The following is a 19,262-nucleotide window of genomic DNA, read 5'->3' on the forward strand; positions in this document are numbered from 1 at the left end:
ATGAAGTAAAGCAACTCCTCTTTCCCTAGCTTAGAGAAATGGCAAGAACAACTACTGTTTTCTGTAAAAAATGGGGTCAGTTTGGTGGCACCACCTGCCAGATTATTTTACAGCTTAGTGCCTCACAATCACTTCTTTCCCACCATAGCCAGTCATGACAGGGCTCCATGTTTTAAGTGAGCTGCATACTTCAGCACAGCTATCACTGACAGAGAGCAATGAAGGCACAGGGCAAGCCTCAGCCATTTGGGCAGCTGGCAATGGCTCACCACTCTGCAGTGGTACCATACAGCCCCAGTGCCAGCAAAGGCAACCATCTAATGTAAAAAGTAATGGTAAATGGGAGGAGAGAGCTTCAGGAAGGAAATTACGACCAGTAACAGAGGGCAAAGCCAAACAGAAAATGAATGTACAACACAGCAAATTTCCCTCTTTCTGCAGCCCGTGAGCACTTAGTTTGAGCCATGCACATTCTGCTCACACCATTTTCACTACAGCAGCGGGTGTTTGGAAGGCCTGTGAGGAGGCAAACAAAAGAGTAGCAATACAAGTACAGGCAGGCTTCTCCTTCCAGTAACAGAACTCTACATGGGTGTTGAAAACATACAAGTCACCTGTATCTTTTATGTTAAACCACAGAGGGTAATGTAATAACAAACTGAAAAATCTAGAGGTGTCTTTCTGAATTTACTTGTAGAAAAAATTTCACTGAAAATAGTAAAATAAAACTGCTATAACATAGTGTAAGATTAGACCTCAGATTTACCCTGGGAATTTACCTCTGGATTTACCCTTTTGTGGAAGAGATGCTAGCTGAGGTAATGATAGGACGACATGGATTGATTACAATATCCTGGAATTTCTGGATCCTCAGCAAGATTGCTGACACTGTGCACTGGGGAATTTGTACGCAAATGTCATTACCATTTTCTGCCAGAATGTTCTTATATCACACTTGCAAAAAAAACATATTAGTGATTGCATTCTGCTCCCAGTGAATCATTATGCTACAAAAATTGCCTCAAGATTTCATTAGAATTATATTCACCAGTCTTTGGATAATTTTTGGGTAGATTCAAATAGAAATAAGGTCAGTTGACTCACTCAACTTTTCCAGTGGACTCTGTACCTGTATTTCAAATGGCTGGTATTTGAAACCCAGATACAGTCCTAAACTCGGTATGTAAGACTCCAGTATCTCTTCAAAAGACCTGAGTGAGGAATTTTGAGAATTAGGGGTTTATTTTGACATAAAAGTAAAATAGAGCAATCTCAACCTAATTCACTCCAAATACAGTCTTTCTACTTCAGTGAAATTGCAAACTGGATGTAAAGTCAGGCTGAGATGAAGGGAAGGTATTTTTCAATTGGCTGAAATTCAGCTGCAAGAGTCATAGCCAAGTCAAATATTTCAGAACAAGTAGGACTGAACACTGTCTAGTTGGTGAAATACATACTGACATACAGTAATTATCTACATAGTAATGAAGGGATGCCGTCAATTAATATCATCACTTAAATCCAAGTTCATATTTATAGCACTTGCAAGCCTTTAGGATTATCTAGAACTTGGGCTTTGACTTGGCCCTTGTTAATACCTTTCAGAGTTTTTTCATTGTTTCCTGTGAACTTTTCTTATAAAATTTTAGTAGGCTTATAAACCAAATCTTCCTTCAAACTGAGATATTTTATCTTTGGTGAGTAGTACTCAGTGCACACTGTTTATTTGTCAAAAAATTACTACTTTTTCATGTATTTCAGCTGGCACTCAATTGGTTAGTCTCCCTGCCCTGGGATGCAGCTGTGGGATAGCAAGGAGATTTTCCTTGGGAAGATAGCAGCATTTCTTTGTAAGTCACTCTAAACAGTGAACTGTCCCTTTGTGACCTCTAGCTTCTCTCAGTCACACATGTGCATAGAGATGAATTTTCAGACAGAAATGCTCTTTTGTAGCAGAGTGCACCTGCCATTTTCATCATGGATAGCAGCAACTCTGCAGAAAGCTGTAAATCTGTCAGTGGGATCAAGGAGTGGATGGCACCACTGGTTTCACATTCAGCTATTTTGAGTCAAGCAGCTAAGTAATTTTTTCTATTTGAGTTGACATAATGCTATGCTAAGAAAATTAATTCTTTTAGTATTTCTCTTGTTCTGTCCAGCCCCTAGTAGGCTTCATATTCTAATTCTTTCATTCTGTGTTTCCAGATTCCATAAAACCAGTTTTTAAAAACAGGTTTCCTCTTTCCCAGCACAATACCCAAGAATCCCCATTCAGTGTCTTTTTCCTAACACCATTTGGTTACTGAAGATTGACATAGAAATCGGTGAATTGAAAGGCAGTTCACTTAGTAGACATTTAAAATACCCATGTTTCAGAGAATCCAAAGAACTCCAGGCTGGAGACCAGACAGGTGCAGAACCAATAAGGGATCTCACAAACATAAGCTTTATATGACTTCCATCAAACTCCAGAGGCCTCTTTCACTCATCTAAAACCTGCCCATCTATGGCACCAGTCTTAAAAGTTGCAACAGCTGACCTTAAGGAACATAAGCAAAACTCAGAAAAAAACTGAGGAAATCTTGTCTATCTGAAAATCAGTGATAATCACATCAAGATACAAAATTAACCATAGTATCAAGCCAGAAATTGTAAATCTAAGCTGCATATGGACACAAACATGCATTCACGCAGATAATGTGATAAAAAGGCAGGTCTGAATAGAGTAACTTTACAAATGCTTTTCAAAATACTTCAAGTATTCTGGGGAAATAAAAAGTTTTCTCTTTCATGGAGTTCCATTGGCTCCTACACAGGAACAGAGTATCTTTGGATTTGGGCTGCTTAAATTTGTACTGTTGCTTTTTAGACAAGAGTAGAAAGTATGTTTAGTATCACTTGTTGAAAACAGTGATCTCTGTAAATATGCAAAACTTTTCCAAACTTGTCTTTCATGATATCAGAGTAAAGGAACTTCTCTAGAAGCAGAAGGCAGCAAATTTAGAGCCAGAAAATATTTTTTTTTTAAATTCAAGACTGAAATGAATCTATGAAACTCCCTCTCATAAGACAGTGAATAATTACTTGCATTTAAAAATACTTCTGTTTGCAGTAGTAACATTTTTAAAAGACATAGGAAAAAAAGCGACAAAATTATATTTTAGGCATAATTAACTTGCAGAGGTTATGAGGCAGTTTTCTATGGCAGAGACTTCTCTGTGACGCCCAGAGTTTGTGGTCTTGACTGCTGAAGGAATGGCTCTGGGCAGAACTGACTGCTGATCTAGTTTAAATTGAGAACTTCTGTGTTGTGTCTCACACTTTTCATAATTTTCTTCAGTCTTTGGGGGCATACACACATAAAATGGGTAGAAACTGAATTGTCTGCTTTTGGCCTCAAGTTTGAATTTACAAAAGCCTTTCCACTAAATTCCTCAGAATTTTTTTTCACTGGGATCAGGATGTGACAACACGTCATCTTTTAAGAATTATGTTCTCGCAACATAATTTGCAAGCTGAGCTGTGGCAAAATGCAGTCCTATGTTCAGGCTTTGAATTCCAAAAGTTCCTTCTTTGATCTGATTGGAAATATATCTGTTTAGCTGGTGAAATCAGTGAAAATTCCCTGGTAAATTTCAAAGGCAGGCTATTCATGAGCTCCACAGAAAGTCATGTAGAATCCGCCTGGTTTATATAGACAGTTAAACTTCCTCCCAGTCCTTTTGGTAACAGTGTGAGATATATTTGAATATATTTGCAATATTTGTGCAATATTTGAATGCTTGTTGAGTTTCATAGCATCATGAAATGGTTTTTGTTGGAAGGCGCCTTTAATGGTCATCTAGTCCAGCTCCCCCATAATGAGCTGGGACATCTTCACCTTGATCAGATTGCTCAGAGCCCCCAGACTGACCTTGAATGTTTCCAGGGATGAAGCACCCATCCCTTCTCTGAGAAACCTACTCAAGTGTGTCACCACCCTTATAAGATTTTGATCCTAAGAGGGCAGGAAGAAAGAAATCCATCAGTAAGACATGCAAAGAAGGCACTGTGTTAAATGTTGTCTGAGGACAACTTCTCTACATACCCTAAATCTGGAGTTAGACCTCCCATGAGATGCTGATTTGTATTCAAAATTGAAAGGATGCAACCAGTTTTGGACACCCCATCCATATATGCAAATTTTGAAAAAGAGTGGGAGTTCATACACAGGATAGGAGGCTGAACCCATCACTAATAAGAACCAATAACAGAGACAATAAACTTTCCTTATGAAACCTACTATCATCATGCTAATAATTGCATGCACATTTCATCCAGGAAGCTGAATCTTAATCAAATAATAATGTGTATCCTCTTTGAAATGCCTCTTCGTCTTGCTTTGAAGTGCCAGACTTCAACCAGAATACTTCTGCATTTCTTACTTGACATGTTCCCATCTGCTACCATCAAAACTGACTGTCTCTCCCTCACTGTTTTCTCCTCTTCCTTCCTTCCAACTCTCCCCAAATATATTTTTAAGATGATGACCAGAAGTTTCTGCACCTGGCAGGGCAAAGATTTGTCAACTGCATCGAGCTTTGTGTAAACAGTGTTGCCTCATAGATAAGAAATTTGAAAAGTAGCAAGAAAGATAATCTCCCTTTCATTGGCTTCATTCATATTGAAATGTACCATCAGAGTCAAGGTCTTAATCTTCACCTCACTTTCACAGCTGCTCAGCTAACCTCAGTGTGTATCCCAGCCCTCTGTGAGAAAGCAAGGCCCCTGTGATTGGATTAAAGGGCAAAGAAAGGGAATGCCGTGTTACTCCTTTAGGCAGCTCAGGCTCTCAGAAAGAAGCTCAAATAACAAAAGGTGAGAAATCTGACCCAGCAAAATTATGGCAGGCTCCATCAGACTTCATCTGGCTGCACCAGCTACAATGAGGTCACTTTTGACACTCTGTATGAGGTGACTTCTCAATTTGTACTAAATCCTTTCTTTTCTCAACAGAAGGCAGGAGGAGGCCTCTCTGCGCCTTCCTGCTGAGACAAGACAGTCACTAGCCTAGGAGGATAAAGCAGATCATTGAGGTTTCCCTTGTAAGGCCTCCTGCTAACAATTATCAGTCCCTAAAATGTTAAAGAGAAATAATGATTGCAGTTCACAATATGTGTTTAACCAACAAATTGCACAAAGAAATCTTCTCTTTTTCTAATTCCTGAACAGTGAAGCTAAGCCCAAGTTTTGGTGGTTTCTCCATCACATTTGTTTAGCTCCTTACATCAGAAGTTACTAATAATTAACTTGTTTGGATTTAAGAGTATTCGCAGTCAAAAAATAAAAAGCTGGAAATTTGCCATTGCTGTTGATGAAGACAGGCAAACAGGAAAAGACTCAGTGGTAACAAGATCCCATCAAAACTTATTTATTTTAAATAATTTCTATACTTATCCAGTTGCAAACTGCCCCTCACTTAGAAGTAAAGCTCTGGAGAAGGAGTCCTCAAATAACCCACGCTGTCTCAGAGGCCCCCCTGCTTCTGGTCAGGTCAGAGCTGGGGGAGGGCAGTCAAAGTGAGGCAAGTTATGGAGAACCAGCTCTAAGGACATATTATTAGAAAAGAAATGACTGTCATAATCCCCCACATCTGAATACCCAACTGAAGTATTGATTTTGTGAGATTTTTAGTCAAACTTGAGAGAACATAATACAAAGAACTGTAACCAAAAAAACCTAACAAAATCAAAAATGGGCTGATCTTCAGGTGCCTGCAGCAGAAGAGAATATTTTCTGAGAATATCATTTTCTAATTTAAAAGATAATTGAGCAAAAAGAAGATTGTCTGAAACAACACAAAACATATTTTAGAGAGAAGCCTCACCTCAGCACAACTCTGCACTGAGAGGTCAGTGAACTTCTGCATCCATTAAAGTTAGGCTTGGATCTCTTCTGTCATTCAGCTTCCCTACAATATGGTAGAAAGAACTTAAGTAATGAACAAATATTAAGTCTTGTCCCTAGAATTAATCCTTGACTCAGGCACCTTGATGCTACAAGTCTATCATTGCAAACAGAGATTTGGCAGACAGAAATGTTGCTCTGAATTGTGTTGAGGCCAGGCCTTTGGACAGTCTCCAGTGGCTAACTCCCTTTTTACCAACCCTTTAGAAACCTATCATTTATTAGAGCAATCCTCAAGGGATAAAGAATCACTTCTATTCCAGGTCACCTTTATTTCTGCTGTAAATCAGGTCTAGGTAGGACCATGGTTATGGTGTCCTGGGAATCCCTGTATGTTCAGCACCCAAAGCAGGATCAGTGTCAGGTTGCTACAGATTGGAGTTATCCCCTAGGCGCTTTATTTTGCTGGCAGTTATTGCTTTGATACTCCAGAGTTTGCAAATGTGGTTAAAAAACACCTTTTCCTTCCACTTCCTGATCTTGAGTCAAATGTTGGTCAGCTGGACTGAGGGATTAAGTATCAAAGTCTGCTTTTCACATTCATCAGACTTTATGAGGAACCCTTTTTTCAGTCCTACTGGAAAGAAATGCAGTCTCTCCTCCTCCAGACCTGCACCTCAGGACTGTATATAGACAAAATAGGCAACAGTTTCCAGGAGACTGCTGCTGCAGCAGCAGAAATGGAGACATACTTAGTGACATGTCGATCAGCTCCCTGCTGCTCTTTTGAAAAAAGAGACGAAGAGCCAGTGTTTATTTTCAAATAACATTTTTTGCTGAGGTTCTAGAAAGATGGATGAACTGAAACTGACTTTTATTTGGAGCTAATGGCCCAAATCAATCACTATAACTGGCCACTGCCTTACCTCAGGTGGAGGCATTAGCTGATGGTGTTTGGGCAACACACAAGCTGACAGCCTTATATTTGCTGATGTGTTTACCTCAGCCATAAACAAACCTGTAAGAGATTGGCCTATTGATAGCTGGATTCTCAGTTTACATTTATTACTATAATATATATGTGAATAACTGTGGAAAATATTTCAACACTAAAAAGTTATTATAGTATGTAGAGAAATAAGGATCATATATTCTGTACAGTGGAAGAAAACAGGGGTTGTAGTTGAGCACATATAAATTTGTACCCTTTGCCTTGTACTAAGCTATAATATTGGCTTTCATGCAGAAATGAATAATAGCTTTATTCACCCTCTCTATATTGCCCTAACATGCTGCAACTTGATTAAGGGCATGAATTCAGGGCATGAATCTTCCTGATATAGTCAGATTATTGAAATTATCCCAAAAGAGCATGTTTGCTGCTCTGCATGCAAAGATCTTCAATTGTCTCCTTAAGAATACACAAGACAGGTCAAGAGAATCTTAATTAATATGGAATTAGCACAAGTCAATTTTGTTTTTTTATATTGTCTTGCCCTTTGTGGCCGTAGGGCAGCTGGCAGTTCGAGGAGATCATGCTCATATAAGCGTATTGATCAAACGTTATTAGTTAAAGCTTATTTGTGTGCTGTCTTTAGGGCAGCAGAACAGGAATTCTATACAGCACATAGTGCTAGGCAGAAAAGGCCAACAGGTTTCTGCATTTTGGCAAATGTGATTTAAGGATAATAAGTAGCTGAGCTTTTCAGGAGAAAAAAGGCAAGAAAACAAGGTTTTGGATTAGTTTTGTAGCTACGTGAGGCATTTCTTGCCTTGTTTAACACTGCATTGCAATCAAAAAGCTTCCCCGATCAAACTACCATGTCTGTATAAGATCATTTAATATCACTCGGTCATCTGCCAGGTCTCAGTGCCTAGTTTGCAGAAATAATTGGGTTTCTATAATGTCATTTGGTCTCAAATTTATTGGACAACGACAAGCAAAAACAGGCTATTCGTCTAATTGACTGAGCACTACGCTCTTTGAATATCATATTACCATTATGTCTAAGCTCTCAGGAGCCAAACTTAGCATTTGCCAAGAACTTATTTCTCATTATTTATCCATATTGCATGACAGCATAGGGATTCAGAAAAGATCATTCTGTCATCTTCACTATTCATTTCTCTTGATAGTTGTACCAAGTTCATAGTGAGGCAACTGAATTAATCCCCGTATTTAATGATGCTGTGCCATGCAAAATTCTCATTGACTTAGTGGATCCCCTGTGGAAGGTGCTAAACAGCAGAAGGAATCTTTTCTGGAATATGCTTTATCAGCAGTCCTTCTCCACAGCAGTAAAAACACAGCACAGCCAAGGACCTTAAAGACAATGAATCCACGCTAATTAAGTCCCTGAACAACTGTTGCAGTTACTTTGTTCATGTGGAACATTTCCACAAAATCAGTGATAGATGCAAATGACATATTCTTATATGGATCTGCATACCTGACGTTCCTTAAGACTTGTACAGCTCCTCAGTTTAGTAAGATTTGGAAATATGTGAATTGCACTTCTTTTATTTACTTTTATGAAAAATATCTTCTCTGGGTCATCAACTCTTTGCTATGAACTTATTCCCATCACCAGAATCACAATGATTTATGGTCTTAAAGCAGAGTTGATTCATTTTTTTTTCATTTTTTTTTCCCCACAACTCTTAATTCAGGAGGAAACATTCACCCACAAAACCTCCAAAATATTTTAGGCTTCCTGCCATGTGCCTGTTCAGTTGTGCCTGTGTCAATCCAGGTATTTTGTCTCATCCAGATTTGGATTCTGGACTTTTCAGAGAATTTGTGAGAAGAACAAGTGAGGAGAATATATCATTTGGGCCATTTATAATCTTTTTTTTGGGGGATAGTATGAGTGTGACAGCTATCACATGTCTTTCACAACCTTAAAAAACAAACCTGGACAGGTTAAAAAGTCCCCTTAATGAGCATGAACAGATACAAATACACACATGCAAGCACATGCACATGCTTCCTCTTTTTGCTCTTTCTCTAAACTCTGCTCTTTACATCACTGCAATTAACATTATGAGCAATAACTGAATTAATTTGACAGTAATCCCAAGCTTAACAATGAACTTCAAATCTAAATCTGTTCCATGTCTCTGTTAGGACGTGAAATGCACATGGGGTAGCAGAGAATTGCCATGAGCAAAACCTCACCATCTTAAAATTAAAATCCCTCCACACTCTCACAGAATCATATAGATTGTTTGCATTCTTTTTGGCAGCTCTTGTTCTGTAAACTTGAAATCTGATGACTGCACATTAAAACAGTTACCTTTATCCGTTACGCAAAGGTAGCAAGAAACAGTATTTAGAACATAACTAATAATTACACCTTAGTGAAGAAGTGGGGCTAGGCAAAAGTACTGTCCAAAAATAATCTCCCTTTGATGTAATTATATAAATTAGGTTGGCTTTAACTTCTAGACATTTGAGGCTGGGCTCTGTAATGCTTTACTAACACCTACTTTGAAAAGCATTTGTTAAAAACCTCTTGCACTTCCTTCAAACTAGTTTCAGTCATTTTCAAATGACAGCCAATATTCGTATACATTTTTATTGTTGTAAAATATTTTGTTGCTATTTATGATGCTTTGGGAGATGGTTTGATTATTTTCTTATCACAGCTGATCAGAAACATTTCTTAAGGGTTTTTTTTTCTATTTTTCAGAGCATCTGACTTCATAATCAGGGCAAAAACTTCTTATTCCAAAAAATTATTGTAACAAAAGACCTGCAATACCCAGAGTGAAATGGAGTAGAATAAGTCTGAGCCTGAACACACTAAACTAATTGCTTTGGGTAATCATTGGGATACTGGTTTATATCATAAAGTGTTCTGATTCATTTTCAGGAAATGTGGCTTATTTTTATGTTAATGTTTTTCTTTTCTCCAAAGAGGTTCTATGAATTATCCCAAATAGATTAATGTGCTGACCTTTGATCCCTAGAAACCAGAGGCTGGATTACAGCTGTGCACGCCTTGAGAAGCTTAACTTTTACCATTCAGTTGAGATGTGAGCAGCAATGCTGAGAGCTGCCTGAACCTGACATTCTAAGGAAACAGCAAAATTGGCACAAGATTTTTCCAAGACTATTTATACATCTTCTGAAATACAGAATAAGGCTGATCATTGCCTTTGAAGAGTATTCACAGAAGGGGCAGATCACTGCTGTGGGAGAATAAAATCCTGCAGTCGTTTTTTAGGCTTAGTGAAAGTAATTTTCTTATATGCACTCAGCCCAGCAATATCTTTGCAGATACTATTTCCAAGTGCAAGTCATCTTTGCTTAATAGCTACACTAAGTTGGTGCTTTTTCAACAAATTAGGTTGTTTCTTTAAGACACCCTTTCCTCATTGAAATTAAGCCATACGTACATTGGTTAGAAAGGATTTTGTCTGGTCAGTGTTTGGGAAAGAAGTAGAAAACCTAAATAGGAGGATTGCAGCTTACTGGAGCTCAGCTGACGTAGACATGGCAATACTCCATGCATTCACACAAGCTCTCTGAATCTTGGGCACAAATGCAAAGGGAAAAGGAGTTCCTTTTTCTCTGGAGCAAAAAATAGCATGTGAGTGAGCAGCCTATGGAAATTAAGAAAAAAATAAGGTAGAATTTAGCCATTGTAGTTTGGGAATGACAAACCACAGTACTTCTTGGGAAACAGGATAAGGAAGGTGGGAAGGAAGAAGTTATGGGTATGACAGTTATATCTCCCAGGATTACAGTCCAGCACAGAAGGTTTTAGACAGAAATTAAGATTAATTTGCTTATGAGCAAAATATGTGAAAAAATGTGTACAATTTTTGCCGTAAAGCTCGATATGATTGGCAACTTCTCTTGGCAATTTTTTTTTAAGTTTCCATTATACAGTACGGGATTGTGAGCTTCCTTGATAGCAAAAAATTCTAAACTGCACAGGACTTTAATCCCACAGCCAAATGAAATCTCAGTAGTCAAAGCATGTTTGAATTCCTTGCATCCCTGCACAACACGAGATGAAAATTGTTAAATCTAGTGTGTTGGTAAATGAGTCATTTCCAATAAAATAAAAATTAGAACATGCTGTTTCTGAGACTCTTCTCATGGCATTTTCAACTTGTCTGAAACCAGGAAGTGTCAAAAGTGTTACAAGAAAACCTGTTCATAACATATTTGATTTATAGACTCCAAGAGGTTGGGCTGTATTGGGATAATAATTTCATTTTCTGGAAGGCGATCAAAACAAAACTTTCAAACGTTCTGAGGTTCACCCAGTGCTGGAGGGTTGAGTGGTTGCCATGTCTGCCATATGCACTATATCAGAGTTATTCATCAGCTGTCTCCTTGATATATAGGGTTCATATGATATAGGGAGTTTCAGTCCACATTCATTCGTTTCATTTTACAGTACTAAATGTTCTTCAGGCATTACAACTAATTTCAAAGAAAAAATTACTTAAGAGTATCACTTAAAAGAAATATCACTTACCAATTTCACAAAAAACTCAACTCACATCTCGTTGCTATTGTATAATCATACAACAATGGCAAATACTGGATTATTAAATGAAACATTTATATTAAATAAAACTTCAGTATCAAATAAAACTTCTCATATTGTCTTTTGCTCACTTGTAGTTCCCAGTTGTGCATTATTTGCCACAGTGTTTGCTAACACTGGAGAGTGAGAGCAATCCTACCTGCAGAAAAACAGCCTAAACTTATATTTCTATGAGGTGTTTATTCATGGATGACTCTGTATGATTGTAGTTAGAATTAAGCTATTTTTCTTCCAAACCATAAGGTATAATATATAGAAGGAAGCCTTAAAAAGTGTTCTAGTTCTAGGTCTTTTCAAAAGCTAGGAATCTATTTTTATGTGTGTCTCATGTCTAAGCTGCGGGCTCATTATCTTATTCTTTGCATTGTGCTTTCTTTGGAGGCATTTTCTCTCACAAAAGAAATATTTTACTTCATTTTTATTTTTAAAAAATTCAAATTAGTATCAGGCTTGATGCCGAATTATAGGTGAGCAGCAGGTATGGTATAATTATCAGGAAAATCATGTTGACTGAAGAATTGTAATGGTTCACAGGGAGAACTAAACAAAGATTTTGAGGTGGGTTTCAGTGTCTTGCACCTCAGCCAGCTTGTAACTAATGTGTACTTTTTTAGCTAGGGATTTCACTTTTTCTACAGCTTACCTGAAACTGTAATGAGAACTTCATGTGAAATCTTACTTTCAGGCTTGTGTGTATTATTAAACAGATCTGATGGTCTGCTCTATCAGAAATTAGAAAAATTATGCTGTGTAGATAATGGGGGGTCAATGCTGTGCCTGTTGGTGGGAAGCTCAATGAATCTATTTTATTACACTACCATACTATTTGCTGGCCAGTAAGAGAACAACTGATTGCACTGCAAAGCGCACCATCACATCAGGTAGATGGGATGACAGTATCAAGGAAAGCTGTAAGTCTAAAAGACTAACTGGAAGTCAGAGTTGGAGTTTTTCTAAGTAAGCTGTGTGGCACATTGGCTGTGTGTACAGAAGGCTTCACAGAACAAACAGAGGCCCAGGAGTCCAGCACTTTGCTATCTTTTCAGTGCAGCAGATTCACAGTATAACTGGTAAGTGATCAAAGTGATGCTTCAACAAATCGAAGTTAAGACAAAAATTAAGCTCTAAGCATCCCTAGATGTGATTTTGAACAGTAGCATAGCTTTGGGATTTATTTAGAATGTAATTTATTTGCTTGCGTGTTTGCTCTTAGAGGGGTGAGTCTTAAAAGGATTTGTTGGCTTTGTACTGTTCAGGCACCTCAAAGACATAAAACCTGAAACACTGTCTGTTGGCTTCCTGTTGGGAAAAACTTCTAATTGTCACTAATCACTACAGCCTGTTCATAGAGCCACCAACTCTTATCCTGCTTGGAACCACAAAGGGAACAGAAAAGCATTGTGTTTGCCAGCCTCTTGCTTCTCAAACCTCTATCAAGAGTGTCCAAATCAGCAAAGGGTAGTGGGGGGCAAGAGAAGTAGGAAGGGAGATCTTCAGGTCTGAAGATGTGATGCTTGCCTTTATTTGTGTTAGAATTCAAATTCAAATATTTCCTATTTGTACAGACCTTCATTTGTTTTTTTGGATCAGTAAAATATTTAAAATATACAAACCCTTCCTTAAGCTTCTTTATTTTATGAATCAATTGTAAATAACCTTTGAAATGCATTCAGGTGGTGGAAACTATTTGTTTGTTTGGAAAAGGTAATTTTCCCAAACACAGAGAGGAATAGGCAGTTCTTTCTAGCAAATCCTTTAAAATGCTGTGAGAAATTATGGTCTAGATAGCTGGAGTGACCTCTCGTGGTCTTCACGGGAACTAGGGCAATGCACCTCCCCACTGCCTTACCCTCCTTTTAGCACGCACAGACGAACAACACTGGTTCTTACTGAAACAGAGACTAGAAGCACAGCTCCACCAGGAGAGTGCAGGACAGATAAATGTTAAAATGTAATTCACAATGTGCTCCGAACTTAATTATATCCGGAAAATATAATTTTATCCCTTGAAATGCTTTCCAGATATAGTAAGGTGGCTCCCTCCTAGCGTGTCTCATCTGTATTTTTTAAATGTTGGCTAAGAAAAGTGCACATATTTAAAAAAGAGGTTAAAATCTTCCTAAGCCACTGGAAATGGGAGCAATCAACCCTTCACAAGGAATCAACTAGTAGTGGTGTAAGTAGCAGAAATATCTCTAACAGATGCCTGCAATACCTCTCACTGCCATCTTGCTTTTATTTCCCCATTCCTATGAGTCAGCTGGTTCTAGATAACAGCGAGAAATTTCCATCAAATATTTACAGACTGGAAAAACCAGTGCATATTTTCATTGCAGTAGCTTCATCTCAACACCCAGAGGATTATTTTGTTTTCTTTAAAGGGTTTTTGTTTTGTTTTGGTTTGGTTTTTTTCTGGGGGGGAAGACAAAGAGGAAGAAGCAGGTGAGAACTGTTGCTTAACGTTATATAGAGATATCTTTTTAAGTAATTTTTTTTGAACCAGAATTAATTCCATTTGTTAAACTCCAAGCACAGCAGACCATATGTCCCCCATCACTTCAGGTTGTCCTATGCCATGTATTGATCAGTGCATTAGATGCTCAGGAAAGTATTTATGACTTATATAGTCCATTACTTGAAGGGACAGCTGTTGCATTAGGATGCCTCTGTCCCTTCTTCATGTAGCACCTACATTTCTCTAATTTTAAAAAATAATCAAGATATATAATTTATGAAGTTTTTTATATTGTTAGATGTTGTATTTCCATATATATCTGTATTGAGAAGAGGAGAACCAAACTACAAACGATCACCCCAAATGTACACCCCCTATTCACTTCACAAACACTACCCTCAAAGTCCGAATCCAGATTTAAGTTTCATGCCCATGTTCATAAACTCCATATATCACTGAATAGAAAAATGCTCCTGCCAATCATAGTTCAAGAACTGAACACTTCAAAAACAAATCATGATCTTATTCAGTTTAGGCCTGTCTCTAACATTGATAACTCTGCTAGATAGACAAGACAGTTCCCAGTATCCCTATCCTTCTCAGTGGTAGGGGATGAGGAAAAAAATGTCAAAAGTCTCTAGAGGCACAAGTAAGTGTCTATTGAATGGTTTTGTATGCATTCTCCCTGACATCTGTTCTTTTAATCTTCCATATGAATATCACATACTATAACAGCATCAGTGTAATTGTCAGTTCTTTTAAATTTCCATTTTCCCTTTTCTATTATTTTAGTGCTGTCTTTTCACATATTTCTTCTTTAAGTTTCTTTTCCATGTGATTCTTCCTGTGGTTTTTGTAATGTCTTAGGATTTTTTTAGAGAAGAAGTTCAGCATCTGGATACTAAAAATGGATGGATATTTTACTTAATAATGAAAAGATCAAATAATTTAATTTCATTATTTATAGCTACAAGACCTATCCAGCAATTTTCCAGGCTTCAGTCACACATAGTATATACTGGAAGAGTTCAATTATTTTCTCTCATTTCCATCTTCCACAAAAAGTAAGTGTCCTACATTCTTTTGACACTAATACAGTAGCTTTTGAGATACGAGTCCAGACATGTCAGATATCTCAGTGAAGAGAACAGGATGTGCTCTTCAGTACAACACAGACTGTCTGAACTTACTGCCAAAGCCCATCTGACTTTTTGTCTAAGAACTGAAGTTAACAGAATATGTTATTTTAAGTGAGCAAGTTCCCTTAAAAATTCTCATCTCTTCAGCCAAATCCAGCTCTCAGGGTAAAAAAAAGAAAAAAATCTTCCTTCAACTCTAAAAGGAAAAGTTGCTTGACTGACATCTCTTTGTGCTCATTCGTGTTCGACATGGTGTCCAACAGGGCAAAAACCAAACTGAGGGGTTCTATGATGGCTGTTCTCTAGAGCTCTATCCAGAGTCAAAAGGTGGCACTCTGAATTCCTCTTAGAAGGGATCAGAGGAACATTTGTTAACAATATCTTTAGTCAATATTCCCAGTATTGTTAATAAAATCTGTTTCTAGGAAGGTAGTAATTTCAGCCAGCAGTGCTCTCCTACAATCTAATATCAACCAGGTAATGCATGTCTCCTTTATTATTTGAGATCTGGAATAAGGATAGTAGTAACAATTAAGATGCAATACATTCTTGCTATTAACATCCACTATAGATTTCAGGTGAAAACACATGTATGCATGGATGCATGAAATGTCTCTGCGGTTGATTTCTGTGGGTTTTTTCATTGTTATTCTTACAAGCATAAATATTTACAATATTTATCTACCTGCTGAAATAGTCTCATTTCCATGCTTATTTAAGTGGACTAACTTGGCTGCTAGCAATGCTTATTTGTGGTGCTTATTTTTACAGAGTAGAGCCTTCCAAGAATTTGTTAACTCAAAATGCAATCCAAATGTTTAGCATATAGATGAGAGAAGATATTTTAGGGTCATTGCTTTGCTATTACAATTCTTCCATTTCATGTCATGGCCCTATTTTTACTTCCCTCCTGTTTCTTCCATTTTCTTCACTGCTAGGTGGGATTTTATTGTAGAAAATGCACCTTTGAACATCATCACAGATTCCTATCACAGGTATTGGAAGTGATGAAATTGAGAGAGAGAGGAATAAAAGCCAAGAAGTGATGCACCATACATCTGCTGGCTATCCACTGGCCAATGCCCAGCCCATGCCCCAGCATCCATTGGCACATTCTGGCCAGCTCCCCCTCATTTATATGTGGAGCATGATGCTCTATGACATGGACTGTCTCTTTGGCTAGTTCAGACCAGCTGTCCTGGCCATGCTGCCTCCCAGCTTCTTGTGCACCTCCTCACTGGCAGAGCATGGGAAACTGAGAAGTCCTTGACTTAGAGGGAGCACTGCTTAGCAACTATTAAAACATCGGTGTGTTATCAATATTATTTTCGCACTAAATCCGAAACCCAACACTGCACCAGCTACTGAGAAGAAAATTAGCTCTCCCAACTGAAACCAGGTCAATTCTGCTTAAGTAAAATCGTTTTGAATTCGGTATCTTTCCTTCGGGCAGTCTTTTACTGTTGTTGCTGCCCAAGCCAAGCACAATTAGTAGGTCTTGCAGGAATCACACCATGTACATACATGCAGGTAATTATCAATGCAAATTAAATGTTACTGTTTAAAATAGCAGTATAACAACTTAATTATGTTTAACTATTTGAAGATATACCTTTATACATTGAGACAGAATAAGCAGCAGTAGCATAAGAATTTCCATTCTAAACATCCTTTGCCATTTCTTGCATTGTCAAACTTTCAAGGCCTGGTCCTCCCCCCTGCAGAAACTGCACTTTTAATTCTGAGCTGACATGCATTATATATTTCCTCAGTATGAACTATTAGCAATGTCTAGTGGTCAGATATGCTGGAAGGAATCTAATAAACCTTGATTCTATTCCCATTTTTGAGCTGACTGAATGAGTTTGCAGTCCTCTTACCTGTTTCTCCAACAATAAATTTCTGTCCTGTGCTCAGCAATTTAAGATCTCCCAGTTTTAAAAGTAAGCAAGTAGAAAACTCCCAGTTCGCCACTGCTTTAGTTTAACAAAAGAGTAAGCACACAATTTTTGTGGTTACAAAAACTTCACCACTCTTTTCTTTGGGTCTCTTTTAATAAGTCTGGTATCTCAAATTATGAAAGCTGAACACAAGGCAGAAATCATGTTCTATTACCTCTGCTGGTGTTCTGGTGGAATCTGTTGAGGGTTAGAAAGATTTTTTTACAGTTCAAAATTAAAAAAAAATAAAAAGAAATTTATTTCTCACTATTCTGTATTCTAAATTATGAAGGCTAAAATTTAAGTGCTTGCAGAAAAACTTTAGACATCTCTGGAGACATCATATTTAATGGACTTTGAATCAATCTTTCTATAACCAACAGAAGCTGTGCTTGCTTCTCTGTCTTCAGAGATAACCAATAGAATTTTTAGTGCCTGTTTCTATTCCTACCATACAAACCAGTTTATGGTAGGAATAAAAGTGAAACTTTTCAAGTTTTACTTATCATTTCTACTGCAATAAGCCTAGGAAATTAATGACTCAATGAAATGTGAAAATTTAAGAAAAGCTAGAATTAATGCAGTCCATAAAGCCTTACTTCCATTGTCTAGAATATTTTGCCTCTTTCTTTATTCTCCTACTTATTTTTCTGGCTTTCATTGGGTCTCTGTCTCTGCAAGTGCAGTGCTGTAAAGCAAAAGGAGTGGGATGTCTAGCAAACTACAGGAGCAACTGGCAAATCTGGAGTCCTGATCCTGACTGGCTGTGGGTTCTGGATACACATCTGGAATGGCTGTGTACTTACCCATGGACTTCAAACGGTAGCTGATATGTTTGAAATCAGGACTTGGTAGAGTTAAGTTCTGAAAGGCAAGAGAGAAAATGGCTGTACAGGGGGGTGGCTACTCTGTCACAGCGAGCTTCTGTAGCTACAGGTGCCCATCCCCTTCTGAAAGCGCATCTCTCCTTCCTCTCTTCATCCCCACAGTAACTGGAAATGTGGCATGTCAGATCCTATTAAGCAGCCTTTGAACTTGGGGGGCAAATTTTTTTTTCATGTTGGCTCTTCAAAGCCAGAAACATTTTTCGTTTAAAATAAAGTCAGCCATAGAAAATAAGCCATTGCGGAAACAGCCTTGCTCCCGCTGGAATTAATGGCAATAATCCATCTGCTAAAAGGTCTGTCTAGAAAAATTCACAGCTGCAAGAAAACCTGAGTGAGATCAGACTTTGTTGTCCCTTTTTTTTTGCGATGATTTTCATTTCCTTTCTTTCCCAAAGAAACAAAAAGCAGTAAGCAGCTGGATGGACAGATAGACAGTTGATTGAAGTTGAACTTACTTAACTAGATTAAGTGGTAATCTTTTAAGTGTATTGCTAAACATACCACAATAAGATTTGAAATGGCTCTGAAGTGCAAAAAGCTGATGAGATGTGGTAACAGCACACCTCAAAATGTTTCTAAGTGAACCTAAGACTTAAAAATGTTGCTTTCATCTTACTGGAGAGAGCATGAAAACTCAAAAGGTTTAAAGCTTTATGCTTACTAAATCTTTCCTCTTTTCTTTCAACTGAAGGCTTTTAATACTAGAAATGTTTTACCTTAATGAAGATATTACTTCTTCTTCAAAGCAAATAGGAGTTTAAAATACCTCTAATCTACATGAATTTAAATAATACACTTCCAGTGTATTATTTGAATTTGGACATTTAGACTGAATCTTGTCTGAATTTCCAAAATAAAAAAATTACACTTAACTTGCTATGTTTTTCAAGTTTTGGTTATTGACAGCTTCTCCTAGACATGAAAATCAGCAAAATGAGAGAAAAATCTTCCTAGAAATGCTGATATAACTTTCAAACATAATTTCTCTCTTTTTGTGGATATTTCTATTTTCTGCCTGCCTTTAATGGCATATCAACTGCAATTGAAGTGTTCACAGGTTCAAAATACCTGCCAATATGAATTAGAAAAATGATGTGAACATCACTGATGTCTAAATGTCAAGGCTGCTTCTGATACTTCAGTAGAAAAATTTGACTTCAGTAGACCAGCCTCACTCAAATGAAAAAGAGTAAAATTCAAAGATCTCTCTGTTCTGATTTTTTTGCTTCTATGCCATCCATAGTGTTTATTCACTCAGCTATTTTTCATTCAGCTCCCTAACTCCATCAGACTCCACTCCATTCCTAGAGGACACTTCCTTTATGTTTTGTCTAGAAGGCTCTAGGTGGCTGTAGTGTATAGGCTGACAGACTGAAGGACACAGTGAG

Source organism: Pyrgilauda ruficollis, unplaced genomic scaffold (genome assembly GCF_017590135.1).
Source record: "Pyrgilauda ruficollis isolate IOZ18807 unplaced genomic scaffold, ASM1759013v1 scaffold5, whole genome shotgun sequence".
NCBI lineage: Eukaryota > Metazoa > Chordata > Aves > Passeriformes > Passeridae > Pyrgilauda > Pyrgilauda ruficollis.